The 13,894-nt window shown below is 39.6% G+C and overlaps 2 long non-coding RNA genes across 2 annotated transcripts; both read right to left on the reverse strand.

Moving 5' to 3' along the window:
• Positions 1–3,354: 3,354 nt before the first annotated feature.
• On the reverse strand, positions 3,355–4,141 carry LOC143751454 (uncharacterized). The gene is made up of 3 exons (XR_013207225.1): positions 4,073–4,141; positions 3,932–3,958; positions 3,355–3,544 (listed from the first exon to the last, which is right to left on the reverse strand). It is a non-coding gene; the product is annotated as an uncharacterized LOC143751454 (long non-coding RNA).
• Positions 4,142–11,070: 6,929 nt separating this feature from the next.
• LOC143751455 (uncharacterized) lies at positions 11,071–11,540 on the reverse strand. Its single transcript, XR_013207226.1, has 3 exons — positions 11,425–11,540; positions 11,242–11,317; positions 11,071–11,135 (listed from the first exon to the last, which is right to left on the reverse strand). It is a non-coding gene; the product is annotated as an uncharacterized LOC143751455 (long non-coding RNA).
• Between the last annotated feature and the right edge of the window lie 2,354 nt (positions 11,541–13,894).

The following is a 13,894-nucleotide window of genomic DNA, read 5'->3' on the forward strand; positions in this document are numbered from 1 at the left end:
TGAGCTCCTCCAGCACTCCTGACGTCGGCGCCAGTGTCTATTGCCTGTGCGTCGGCTAGGTGCCTCCCGTGTGCATGGTCCCTCCTCTGAGCGACCCCCACATGTGTATTTCCACTGTAAGCCTCTCTGAGCGTGTGTCTTTCCCTTGGCAAGCCACCTTGCCACCCCTGGGGTTGAAATATTCCACCTGCGGCTGGACACCCCAGTGTTTCCCATATGCTTCCTTCGGGTCATATGTGTATTCTCTAAGTCCCCCCCCTCCGGGCTGGCATTAATTGCATACTTCCCCTAGCTTGGGATATGCTTCCCAGTGTACCTTGGTATTCCTGTGTTATATGGAGTCCTTTGTCCAGGCTGACAGGGATCTCGATTACGCAGGGCACTGGAAGACAGCTGAGAAGGTGGCGTGATTAGACTGGTAACCCCATTCGTCGTCATCCGACGTAACTCGGAGTGACAACGAAAGGGAACGTCTACGGTTACGTATGTAACCCTCGTTCCCTGAGTAGGGAACGGAGACGTTACGTCTGCCTGCCACTTTCCGCTGTACCGCGGGGATCGCCTGAGCTCAGTCTTGGCTCCTCAGCGAAGAAACATATCTGCTTGCTGCCGGCTTCCTCCTTTTATACCCACGAGGTGGGGCGGAGTTACGCCATGCAAATTCCGCAGACCCATGGCATTTCTTTGCCATTGGCTCGTTTTGTAATACTCGAAGTTGATAGGCTTTCTAAGCGAAACCCCATTCGTCGTCATCCAACGTAACGTCTCCGTTCCCTACTCAGGGAACGAGGGTTACATACGTAACCGTAGACGTTATTTTTATATTTTCATTTTTTTTTATTATGGACTTTTATAACACTATACTTTCTGATTTTTGCTATCGTACAAACACACAAAAAAGTGCACTTTTGATGTTCTGTTGTGATATTAGCACTAAGGGTTTTGAAAATGTACACCTTACTTGTGAAAATAGTACCAAAGCGAAAAAAAAAAAAAAAGTTAAGTTGTTTAATTTTCAAGGTAAACATTTTGAGATCATGCAATCAAGACAAATTTCTTTTTAGGTAAAATGGGCCAGCTGGTCTGGTAATGTGAGCCATCCTGGATTTATCAAAAATGATCCAGTATCTTCATTAAAAACACAATTTATTAACACATTATCAAACAAACATATTCAATATATTTAAGAAACCCAAAAGCATGTGGCCAGGCTATGAATAAAATTCATCAGTTCACTCATTGCATATGTACAATTCAAAACAACTTATAGAACATGTTGACATTACATTTAATGAAATCTGAATATCAGAATATTGAGAAATCTGAATATGGATGAAAATGAACTACAAAAAAAGGGACTACAGCAAATGCAACAACTTTAATAGAAGAAACATTTAAAATGATAACATTGTAAAACTTTCTGTCAGTTTTCTCGAAACGATTTGAACTCAAATGGTCTCCATATTTTAAAGCGTTATTTTGCATCTACATTATGCTCCTGTCCTCCTTCCTTCACTCCACAGATTGAATTTAATTCCTAGTCTTAATTTCTGCTTTTTCCTTTCTTCAATCTGACTTGAATTTCCTAACGGCACAATCATTTCTGTTTTATGATTTAGAGAAGTCATGTCGATTAAAGACCATTATTAATTCACTAATAAGATTTTTTTTTATGTCAACTCCCCTCTTCGATTGATTGGCTATATGAGGAACTGTTGATCTAGAACTAGTGGACCCATAGACTTGATAGGTGTCTAGTCATAGCTGGTGCGTGGGGGAAAACGATCCTTTCCCCCTGACTGGAAAAGCATGGTGTTAACCCAGTATGCGTTTAACTCTAAGCATTTATATTGAAGTGTAAGAATATATCTCTACTTTTGTATATTCCAGACATACCTTTCTTGGTACCGAATTAAACCACTCGGTTCGGCCTTAGCTAAATATATATAGTAGGGTACGATAAAATGTATTATACTATGTTTACCATCCTTTGGAGTAGAAATGACCAATTCTGATACCATCATAAAACATGTAAATTAGGCTGTCAGAAGGAGACAACTAAACTCTCTCCCGCTAAAAGTTTCCCCCAAAATAGGTGTGGACTAAGTCTTCCTGAAAAGACAAGGATGATGGCTCAGCTTATCTTAATTCTTACATCTTACGTCTAACTTCTTGGTCTTGTCTTGTCTTACGTTTTAGTCGTAAGATTTCGATGTATGTGTAAGATGTAACGATTTTTTTAGTTGTTACATTTCCGTGCTCATTCATTTCTTTCTCCGGGTGAATCAGCCTGAATTTCCTGCAACTTTAATTTCAAGTAAACCTTTTAAACTTCCCGCGAACGACGCGCTCTCCGGAAGAACTGAAAGAACGCTTCAAACTCACGGACCCAGCGAGGATCATCACACACACACGCATTCTTGCTCAGCACCAAAGATCCATGATGCAAGTATTATTTCTATCAAGATTTAGTTTAACAAACCACTTACTGGAGTATAATTTATAAGCCGTTGTCCTTATGGGCCTACAGTATATGTCCCCTCAAGGACAAGGATTTTGGATACTGCCATCTTTGTAGAGACATTTTGTCCCCATAATTTATAGTTTACGAGGACACACACACACACACCCACACACACCCACACACACACACACACACAAAACAAAGTGGTTATAATCTAAGAAAAATCACTTATGTAAAAAAAAATAATTCATTACATTTGGTATCTGTATCAGAAACTGCAAACAAAGTAGAAACTACATCAGAATCTGTATATAGAAATCTATAGATGTACCAAATGATTGATTAACCGTTAAGATCGGTTGGATTAAATAATAGACAAATGTATTAAACTGAATGAAAAGAGATGCAAACGAAAAGTTTGATAGTAATATGTAACCCAGGTTACCAGTAGACAGAGACAAAATAAACTTCAAATTGAACAACGGAGTTAAAGTATGAAAGCGGCTGACAGAACAAATATAAGACTGCAAACAAATTAATTAATTATATAGAAATAGAAAAATATAAAATATCGAATGTTATAAATATGTCCAATAGCGTTATCTCCCTATGCAAAGCCTCCAATGAGATCGCATTTTGAATGACGTCATTGAAACGTCCGCTATCGCGGCACTTTTAGAGATCAGCGCTTTCTAGATCTTTTCTTTTCTCTGTGAACCTCTGACGCGAGCGGATGTTTGTTCTGCTCCGGGAGATTTGAAGCTCAAAATTGAGTTGAGAACTGACGATTCAGAGAGAGGAGGTGTATGCTTGAGTGACATTTTGAGAACATGTACCATCTGGAACTTCCCTGTTTATTCCATTGTACATGTAAACGAGTTCCTTGGCCAGCTTTTTGTTTTTCTGATTTTGTTTCCATGTGAGTGCTGTGATGTTCAGCTGATGAGTGTGATCCGTTCTGCCTGTGAATCGAACGAAGTGCGAATCACTCCTGGATTGTGGACTGTCTCAGCTCTTCCTGTGTGCTTAACAGTGGGGTTGGACTGGCGAGCCGCCCATTTAACGAATCCTTTGATTTCCCTGTTGAAAGAGAAACTGAAATTGAACTTGCTTATCTTCGAACGGTAGGATTAGAATCATACATCAATTCATTCTGTTCTACCCAGGACAGAATTGGACGATTGAATTAAGTACCTCATGAACTTTTGGGACTGAGTTAATGAACTGATCTGTTCATTGAGAAACATCTGACTTTTGGACATTTGGGATTTTTACGTTCAGAGTGAACGTTATTTTGTTTTGTTTTTTTGTTTAACTTTTCTATTTTTTATTTACATTTGTGTGAGGTTATATGAGTCCATGTTCAACTAGGTGATTAATTATCATTACAATCTAACAACAAGGTATCAAAATAAAGAAAATAAGTAAATTAAATGGTTTAAAAACTAAAGAGAAATATCCACTTACCTTAACAATGAGAAACAGCCATAAAACCTTGAAAGGAAGAGAGGGGTAAAATCAACAACCTTGAGAAAAAAAACTTCTGTATTAATCTCTTAAATTTGATATTGTTTCAATATAAAATATAAAATTCAAACTTGTTCTTACCTTATCTTGTTGTCTGAGTGTTCACTGCTGCTGCACTATCTCTCTCCTCGGACGAAACCTAAATCTTTTGAGCCCACTGGTCGGTTAGTAATGTTTGACGCAAAGTAGTTATCACGTGTCATGGGTTAAAAGTAAAATTGGCGAGCCAGCCAGGAGAGAGATTGGCCTGCAGCAATTGTGACTGGTTTGGAGTCATATTAAAAAAAAAGAAAAAAAAGAATATATATATATATATATATATATATATATATATACATATCATTAATAATCTATTCACTCAGCAGAATATTGATAACATGGATACTGTAAAAAGAGAGAATGTAGATGTCTCAAATGCCGTAATAGTCAGCGGCTTAAAGCCCATCTTTCAAGTTGAAGATCCCTGTGAATAGACATGTAGATAAATACTGTAGGAACTCGATTTTCGTGAAGAAATTAATCATAAATGTGCATTAAAAAAGTTTTTTAAAGAAATTGTGAGTAAAATGACTTCCGCTGTCAAAAACTCTCTGATCGGACGTGACGCAACGGCCGGTAAATCTCATCTCTTCGTAATGGAGTCAGACATTGAAGAGGTTGCAGTAGGGATTAATGTCAACACTTCCGATGGGCGATTGCCTTATAATTATGAGCCACCTAGGCGAGAGAGGGGTCAGGCAGAGTTAAGGGGAAGGGTAAATGGACAGAGGAGAGAGATAGAGTTGTGGTGTGAGGAGAATCGGTGGAGGATTGGTCAGGTGTCTTGGTGAGTGACCACAGGCTATAGCTAATTGTGGCTAACGTTGTCTCCATGTTTATCACATTGCAGTATCTTTAATAAATCATATTTAGCAATATTGCTGTCGACATTGTTGTTTTTCAAGCATCCATGTATATTGTCACCACCTATAGTAGCAACATGCGTCTTAAAATGCTTAATTTAGATCCCAGATTTTCCGAACTTAGCCGGCTGTTCTACTCCCCTAGTATTTCCGACGGCTATTATGTAAATGAGCTCGCATGTACTACGGAGTATGTGTATGAAAGCAGTTAGTGTTCGGGTTAGGACGGGAATATGCTGTTCATGTAAATATAGTCATTGTCACAAGGATCTTTTATTGTCACGTGGACTGAGTGTAAGGCATGCAGATAAATGCGTGAGTTTATCTTGGCACATTTTGTTTAACAGGTGCTTGTGTGGTAGATGTGAGGCTATGCCATCAGCAGTGGAGAGTGTGTGCTGTAGGGAGGTCGACGCCTATTGGTCCCTTGTCCAAAACCTAGATCCCCCAGAAGACATTACCTGCCTCACACTCCATCCAGGGTTTGAAGTATCCTGTATGAATCCTTTTGTGCTGCAGATAGCATACTTGAACTTCAGACAGGAGCATGGCCCTCTCCAAGCCAGCAGGCCAGAGTATGTTTTGAGCAAAAAAAATTTCACACTGCAATTTAAAGAACCAGCTTTTCTACACCAAAATAGTAAATCCTGTTAAGCAGGTTTTTAAACTCAGTGGTTTCCATATACTCACTATAAAAACAACTTTGGTGTTGTGTAGTACAGTAGAATATCAGCCAACAGGACATTCAATATTTACCATTGGAATTGTTTACTATGAAAACATGGTATGATCAAAATGGAATTAGGTCCCAATCTCCACCACAGGCAGTTCCGATACATAGCATACAGACAGGTTGTCCGCTGGGCGTACGGAATACTAGGCAGGGACATTAGGAAAGCCATACCTTCGTGTGTTTTGTCAGCAATAAGGAGACAGTTTGCAGAGGAGGGGCACACGTACAAAGACGATTAATAAATTCATAGTGAAACAAACTGTATTGGTCAAAGTTATCTTTTATTACGTGTTAAAACGCGAGTGTCGTGCGAGATGGAGGCTGACTGCCTCATCCTTGGGAACCATCTGGAGGGAATTGGTGAGGGGGGGGGGGGGGATTGGGGGGGGGGCGGGGCTGCAGAGGACAAGACAGCACTGCTTTCTTATAGGGCCTGTGGTGACTTGGAGAATTCTTCTACCAGAGAGACCATCAGATTTGTTGCGTATCCTTGAAGAGAGATGTTTAGAACACATTTAATAACATGGTTGACTCACAAAAAAAAGATATTGAGAAACTAAGTGAAACTACTAACCATAAGATGGTTTCTCCTTGATGGGGTGGACTACACAGCCACCTTTCCGAAACTGCGGGTAGCGAACGGCGTAGCGTGCCTCACCCTCACTGGTTCGAGCTACATCTCTGTTGCCATTACTATTGAAATGTAGGGCTGCCAAGAGAAGTCTATAGGAGATAAGTAGATAGAACATTAGGTCTCCAAAGCTAACCCAATGCAGTGAAAAGCAACAGAAATACATGACATTAATGTTTTCAGTTCAAATGGGTCTAAGACAATGACTCAACTTTGCAATTATTTTTTTGCAAACAAAATGTAATGCTGTTATCAATCAATAACATTTTGGTCCGCTATACAAGACTGCATTAGTTTTTAGCCATAATCATTCTGTCATCATTTACCTGCTACCAACGTATTGCAATTAGGGGTGGGAATTGGCAAAAATGTGACGATTCGATAGTATTGCGATATTTGGGCCACGATTCAATATTATTGCGATTCTCAATATATTGCGATACAGCAAGTATTGCGATTCGATTCTGCGATATTGCGATTCACGTCCCCCATATTATTCAAAGGCATTACAAAAAATTAGGAAAATAAGACCGTTAACCTCACTTTAAATGTCACATTTAAAGCTCCAGTAGGTAGCTTTTGTAAACAAATATTTGTTAAAACTGTCACTATGTCCTGACAGTAGTATATCAGACAGATAATCTGTGAAAAAATCAAGCTCCTCTGGCTCCTCCCTGTGGTCCTATTGCCATTTGCAGAAATACACCGCTCCCGGTCAGAAACAACCAATCAGAGCCAGGAGGAATGTCTTAACAGTGTCAATCACGCTCGTGTACGCGCTGATCCACCCCTCTCTTGCACAGCGCGAGCGCGTACCTGTTCGAACTCGTTCATCCAAATGAACAAATCTTTTTTCGAGTCATTTCGTTCGTTGAATGAACGAAATGACTCGAAAAAAGATTTGTTCATTTTGATGAACGAGTTCGAACAGGATCACGAACGTGCATCACAGAACAGAGCAAGGCGAGCATTTGTGCTTATAAAACTTAAAGTTTTTTATTTATTTTTGAAATGACCGATCGTTTCGCTAGATAAGACCATTATTCATCGTCTGGTATCGTTTAAAGCCCTTTGTAGCTGCACTGAAACTGTCATTTGGTCCTTGAAACGTTTGTGTCCTATTGAAGTCCATTATATGGAGAAAAAGCCAGGAATGTTTTTATCAAAAACCTTAATTTCTTTTCGACTGAAGAAAGACATGGACATCTTGGGTGACATGGGGGTGAGTAAATTATCAGCAAAAGTTTTTTTAAAAGTGAACTAATCCTTTAACGTTAATCTTTAATCTTACTAGCTATTTATAACTTATAGAAAGAGTGCAATGTTAGAAATTTAGCTGCTACATGTATTGCAAAATACATAATGATTTGAGGACCAAGTTTGTAGTCAAAGTATGGGCAGGCCATAGTCAATGTAAAGCATATTGTTGATGTTTCGTCCCTATTAGTGAATGTTCCATAACTGTTTATAATCCGCCGTCATCGATGGTCCTGCTTACTAGCCTGCGCGTTCACGGCAGGCTCCGCTGTGGGGGAGGAGCTGTGGAGGGAGGAGCTGTGGGGGAGGAGCTGTGGGGGATGAGCTGTGGAGGGAGGGCTGTAGCGCAGCAGAGAGTAAGGGGGTTGGACCCTAATTTGTGCTTGTTCAAATTTTCAGGCTAAGTCAACATTTTCTCAAAACTCCCTACTGCAGCTTTAATTCTGTAAACATTATCTTCTACACATTAACTGAAGTGCAAAAACTGAAAAACTTGTTCTTGAACATTCGGGACACATTGCAACACTGGTTTCATCACTTGCCCACCGCGGCACCGCAACAAAAACAAAAAAAAAAGTTTAAAGCGTTAAAAATGTGTAACGCAATTACGCAGTATCCCTTAAATCCTGCCTGTATTACACACACACACACACACACACACACACGACCCACAGAAAAGACGCGCGTCAGTATCAAGTTCTCTTTCGGGCTTGAACAAACCATAACACACACAAATTATGCCAAAATGTCAGTTTTGTCGAGTGTTCTCATAAGAGCAATCTTGAATTATTTAAATAAACGTAGAGATTTGTGAGAAAATGGGACGCGTGTCAGATCGCGTCTCTGTCCCACATTGCACTGCATTAACGAATGTACAGCTTATGTACGCTCAACGCCTGTCACTCACTCGTTTTCATTCACTCCTTCAAGTGAACAGTATTAGTGGACTAACGTTAACTTAGGGAATAGGCCTAACTTAGTGAATGAGGGTTTAGAGGGCGATTTCAACCCATGTTCTCAAGCAGTGAAAAATAGAGGACAATGACAACGCGCTGACAGACAAGACCTAGCAGGTAATATTTAATATGAAACAAACAAAACTCACTGAGCTCCCAGCAGATAACTTAAAATTATTTAAATACAATAGAGTAACATAAAGCAGACATAATAGAGTAACATAAACCTGAGAATAATCATAAAACCGAAATTTACCCACACTTTCGATTTGAAAGATGCGGAGCGTCGTGTACAACTGTAATACTGAAGCCATTTTCATTTGAATTTGCTGTCGAATGTACGACAACAAAGCACCGCAACAAGCGCCACCTTGTGGATGTAATACGCAAATGTAAATGATCGAGTAAACTCTGAGAAAACCGGAAAGTAAAACAGATAATTTTATAATTAAATATCGCAATACTTTGCGCTACTGTATCGATATAATTGCGTGCGCAAAATATCGCGATACTGAACAGAATCGATTTTTTCCCCCACCACTAATTGCAATATCCTGAATTTTTTTTTTTACTGGGCAACGATTAATCGCATCCAAAATAAAAGTTTGTGTTTACATAATATATGTGTGTGTACTGTGTATAATACTTTTTTATATATAAATATATTACACATATGCATGTATATATTTAAGAAACATTTGCATTTATATACTGTACATATATTTATACATAATTAATATTATATATAAATATAATATTTTATATATTAATAACATATTTTCTTAAATATATACATGCATATGTGTGTATTTATATATATAAAAAATATTTATGCACAGTACACACACATATATTATGTGAACAAACTTTTATTTTGGATGCGATTAATCGTTGCCCAGCACTAAAAAAAATACCTAATTTTATTAGTATAGATACTTAACCCGTTTAATCCCACCGGTCACAATTGTGACCGCATCTTTTTTCTTATTTCTGGATGCTCTAAAAATGTTGTCATTGACTTTGGGCAAGAAATTCAACTTTTAAATGACAAAATAGATTGTCTTGATTAAAATCTATCAATGTCATGTGACTAGTGTGAAAGGTCACATGACCAGATCAGTTTACTTCCTGCTTGCACATCTAGAAGAAGATGTCTTCCTCAGACTACTACAAAAAGTAGTATGTAAAACATCTTAATTAACAGATAGAACTATCATATTTTGTACATATATCCTTTAAAGGGTCTACTACTGATATATTTTTATACTCCTGCATATATATTTTGATCGTAAGACTTGTAAATTTGTTTACGGTCACAATTGTGACCGGTAGTATAACACAGTGCTTCAATTGAAAACACAGGTATTGGCTGGTATTGGCAGGTATTGGCAATCCTACACTGAACATATGCCACACCTGTGAGGGGGATGGATGATCTTGGCAAAGGAGAAGTGCTCACTAACACAGATTTAGACAGATTTGTGAACAATATTTGAGAGAAATAGGCCTTTTGTGTACATAGAAAAGGTCTTAGATCTTTGAGTTCAGCTTATGAAAAATGGGGGCAAAAACAAAAGTGTTGCGTTTATAATTTTGTTCAATGTAGTTATCAGTATCCCAGAAACTTTCAATGTGTTGGACCTTCTAGACGTACGTGACCCCCTCCCCCCACCCCCCAAATTGAAAGTGACTGAGATAGTGATGGCTCAGATAGGGAGTACCATTGGTGAAATGGCCCATTTCCACCCTCCAGGGTGTAACTTTGTACATGACAACCTTTTCACCTCACTAAGCCTCCTTCACGAAATGACAAAACGAGGTATTGGATGTCTTAGAATGAATTGTGTCAATAGGTCTAATTGAAGAATTTGTATGAATTCTGACTATGGTGTTTCCCACCGGTCACTATTGTGACCGAGTATAAAACCTAATATTTCACTAACTTAACCAACATAAAATCAAAAAAGGCATAATGTTTGAGTGTTAGGGAGGTCTAAGGAGTAAAATGCAAGTACTCAAGTTGCAAGAAAAAATTTGGGATTAAACGGGTTAAGTGATAACAGTACCTGCTGTACATCCCAAGAAAAGAAAAGCCAGTGTGTTTGGGAGCAAAGTGCAGAATGAGGGAATGGTAGGCCTCCAGGGAGAATGTCTGATGCTGAGGCGACAATTGTCGAATATCCTTTACCAGTGCTTTCCTGGCAGCTACACTCTCCAGTGTAGTGGCTGCTGGTGATCCTGAATAAAACATGTTCTGTCATATAGTCTGTTGCATTTCATAACACAAGTAATTATTAGTACACATGGGGTTACGTATTGATAAAACCAAACTAAACTTAACAAGCACTGAAAAAAAGTTTCGCCTCAAAACATTTGACATCTTTTAACATAGGCTACTATGTTGTACCTGGTTAAAGCCACTCCTTGTTTCTTGCCTCTCCTTCCAACGGTGGATGTGCGCAGCTGGTAAATGCAGGAGTGCTGTGTTCATGTATGTCCTGTACATGATTTATCATACTCTGCCATTTTGCCTGCATCTCATCTGGATCTCCTGTAGGGGTGGAAGCTGCGGTCCAGTAGAGATGGTTGATAATGTCTGGCCTCCACAGCTTCAGATCCTCACAGTCCCTCTCTTTTGCAGCAGCATCCAGTGCTTTCTGTACACCTGTTCTAGAGCAGACAAACAGAGCAGAACAAACTAATTATTAGGAAAGTGAACAACTACAAAAAACAAGTCTGTTATATAGAACTACCAACATCACAATACATACTTTTCCCAATATGCCAGATGTCAAAGAAATGCCTTGTTCCTTCTGAACACATTTTCTCACGTACCCACTTGGCCACCTAAAACAAAGAACACACAAATTGATTTTATAGAATTTAGAATTTATTTTGAGTGATTCTGTGCATGGCAATACTGTCCAGCTTTAGATCTCTCCTAGCATCATTACCTGCCGATTTCTGTCTGTTATCAGAGCAGACACTTGCATGTCTTGGTCCATCAGGAACTGCATACTCCGCTTTAGACCCTCTAGCTCACACCAAGAGCTGCTTGGGACTTCTGAGCTCTGTAAAATCAATTGATTATTACTGAACAGTATCAGTAATATCAGTAACTAAATCAGACACAAGATTTCTGTGTGACATCAACTTACTTGGACAAGTTGAATATCCAAAACTTTGTTAATCCGATCCTCAATCAAGGAGTAGCTACCATATTTGGCACAGTGTCCAGGAGAATCTGATCTAAGAACGTCAAAAACAGTTACATTTAGAGGTTAATGCAAAAACACACTGACCTGTTCTACATCAGTGACGTGAGCTGGATCATTCTACCTGCAGTCACCAGACAGGATCAATCCACCTCCAGTCTCCTTCAACTCCCTGATGATCCCCCTCTGCTCATTCCTACAGGCCTGCATGACAGTAGGGATAGTGTAATAGCGCTGATGGCGGAAAAAAGTGCCGGGACTTATGCACTGCAGTCCAAACAGCTTCAGCATCCTGATGGTCTGAGTAGCCATGCAACCTGAGAAGTGGATGGCACCGCTGAGTAAAAGGTTGCAGGCAGGCATGTTTCGATGCACCTTTTCTTGGTTTTGCCAGTAACGCTCATAACCACAAGTTCCGCAGGCCTGAAAGATGAGAGAAGATTCAAGACTCAAGCAGCTTTAAGATGAGGCAGTGAAATGCCTGTATAGTTAAGACACAAATAATTAATATACATACTGTACATTCACAATCTATAATTCAGCTCCTCACAGACAGTTGACAATTAAGACATTACCTGCTTAACTTTTATGAAGGTTCCTTCCGGGTGCATTATGTGTCCCTGGGTTTCCCCACAGCATGCAGGGCAAACCGTGAACAAGGACAGCAACTGCCTCTGGCAAACAATGAACTTGTCAACAGCACTGAAAACAAGAAAAGGAAAAAAACACATTAATTCTGACAATGACATTTTTGATACACAATCAGAAACAGTTTCCATTAATAAAAAGGTTTTTACTTTGGGTCACTGAGAGATTCCAGCTCTTCTGGTTCCTCCTCAGAGGACTCACTCAACATCTCCTCCCCTGGACTCCATGACGTATCACCAGAATGGTTGATGATATCAGAAAATGACCATTCATCATTACTTTGTTCAGGACTGGCCAGTGGAGTAGATCTGCGATGCTCAAACCTTTCAGTTAGAGTCCCCACAGCCACCATCTGAGGCTTTACCTGAACAGCTTAGATGAAAGAGATTAATCTTAATAATTGTTCACCATTGTACATTCATTGGTAACAACACATGCACTATCTAATGCAACCCAGTACAAAATATCTTTTTCTAACATTATGAAGTTCATAATTTTTAATGTTTACTGTCTGAAAAGTGTAAACTACAAAATAGTAACCATGGAGATCATGAAAAATGTTGACATGTAATCCTTATTTGTGATTGTATATGGCATGTATGGTGAATGCTAGATATAAGCTAACTACCTAATGAACGATGTAAACATCTTATGTTGCACTGTGATCCACGATGGACCACTACTGGCTCAGGGTCCATTGTAGAACACATTGTGGCAACACTCTCTCCCAAAATCTGAAAACAGACCAAAATTACAACTTTGAACTTTAAAAATGTAGTCATTTCATGAAAATCCCCCATTCGTGTATTATTTAAAAGACTGCTAATCTTTTCAAAATAGTCCCGAGCTGCATCCCCTCGCATATGCCCTGTTGATACCAGCTTTGATTAGTCAAAGAAAACCAAGGCAACTTCTTTGTAACTAAGAAAACCAGAAAACTAATATTATAAAGCATTACTTGGATGCGTTTCCAAAAAGATTATCTTATTAACTCAATAAAATAAGTGTCAGGAGGTAACTTAGAGTCCTGCGCTCCCGCCCGCCGAATTTCTGACCATTACCACCCGTTCCCGCCCGCGCCCGCCGAATTTCTGACCATTACCACCCATTCCCGCCCGCCGAATTTCTGACCATTACCACCCGTTCCCGCCCGCGCCCACCGAATTTCTGACCATTACCACCCGTTCCCGCCCGCGCCCGCCGAAATTTCTGACCATTACCACCCGTTCCCGCTCGCCGAATTTCTGACCAGTACCACCCGGTCCCGCCCGCAGAATTTCTGACCATTACCACCTGTTCCCGCAACGTATGTGTTAACTTACACTCCCGCCCGCAAATTTATTCCCGCACAATAATAGAGTTGCTTTGATTTTGTGTCTTATCCCGTCCCGCAGGAAAAAAACACGTATTTGTATTGCTATTATTAAAGAGATTCATGGGGTTAACGTAACAAGAGTAAGCTGACGGCGTGACTTCATGGTGCCAACTTCTCAAGTCCGAACAGCTACAGTCAGCAAAAGTCATGCCAAGACTAATCCATTATAACGTCAAGAAAAATATA

Source organism: Siphateles boraxobius, unplaced genomic scaffold (genome assembly GCF_051911475.1).
Source record: "Siphateles boraxobius isolate OS27281-9 unplaced genomic scaffold, OSU_SipBor_1 26, whole genome shotgun sequence".
Classification (NCBI taxonomy): domain Eukaryota; kingdom Metazoa; phylum Chordata; class Actinopteri; order Cypriniformes; family Leuciscidae; genus Siphateles; species Siphateles boraxobius.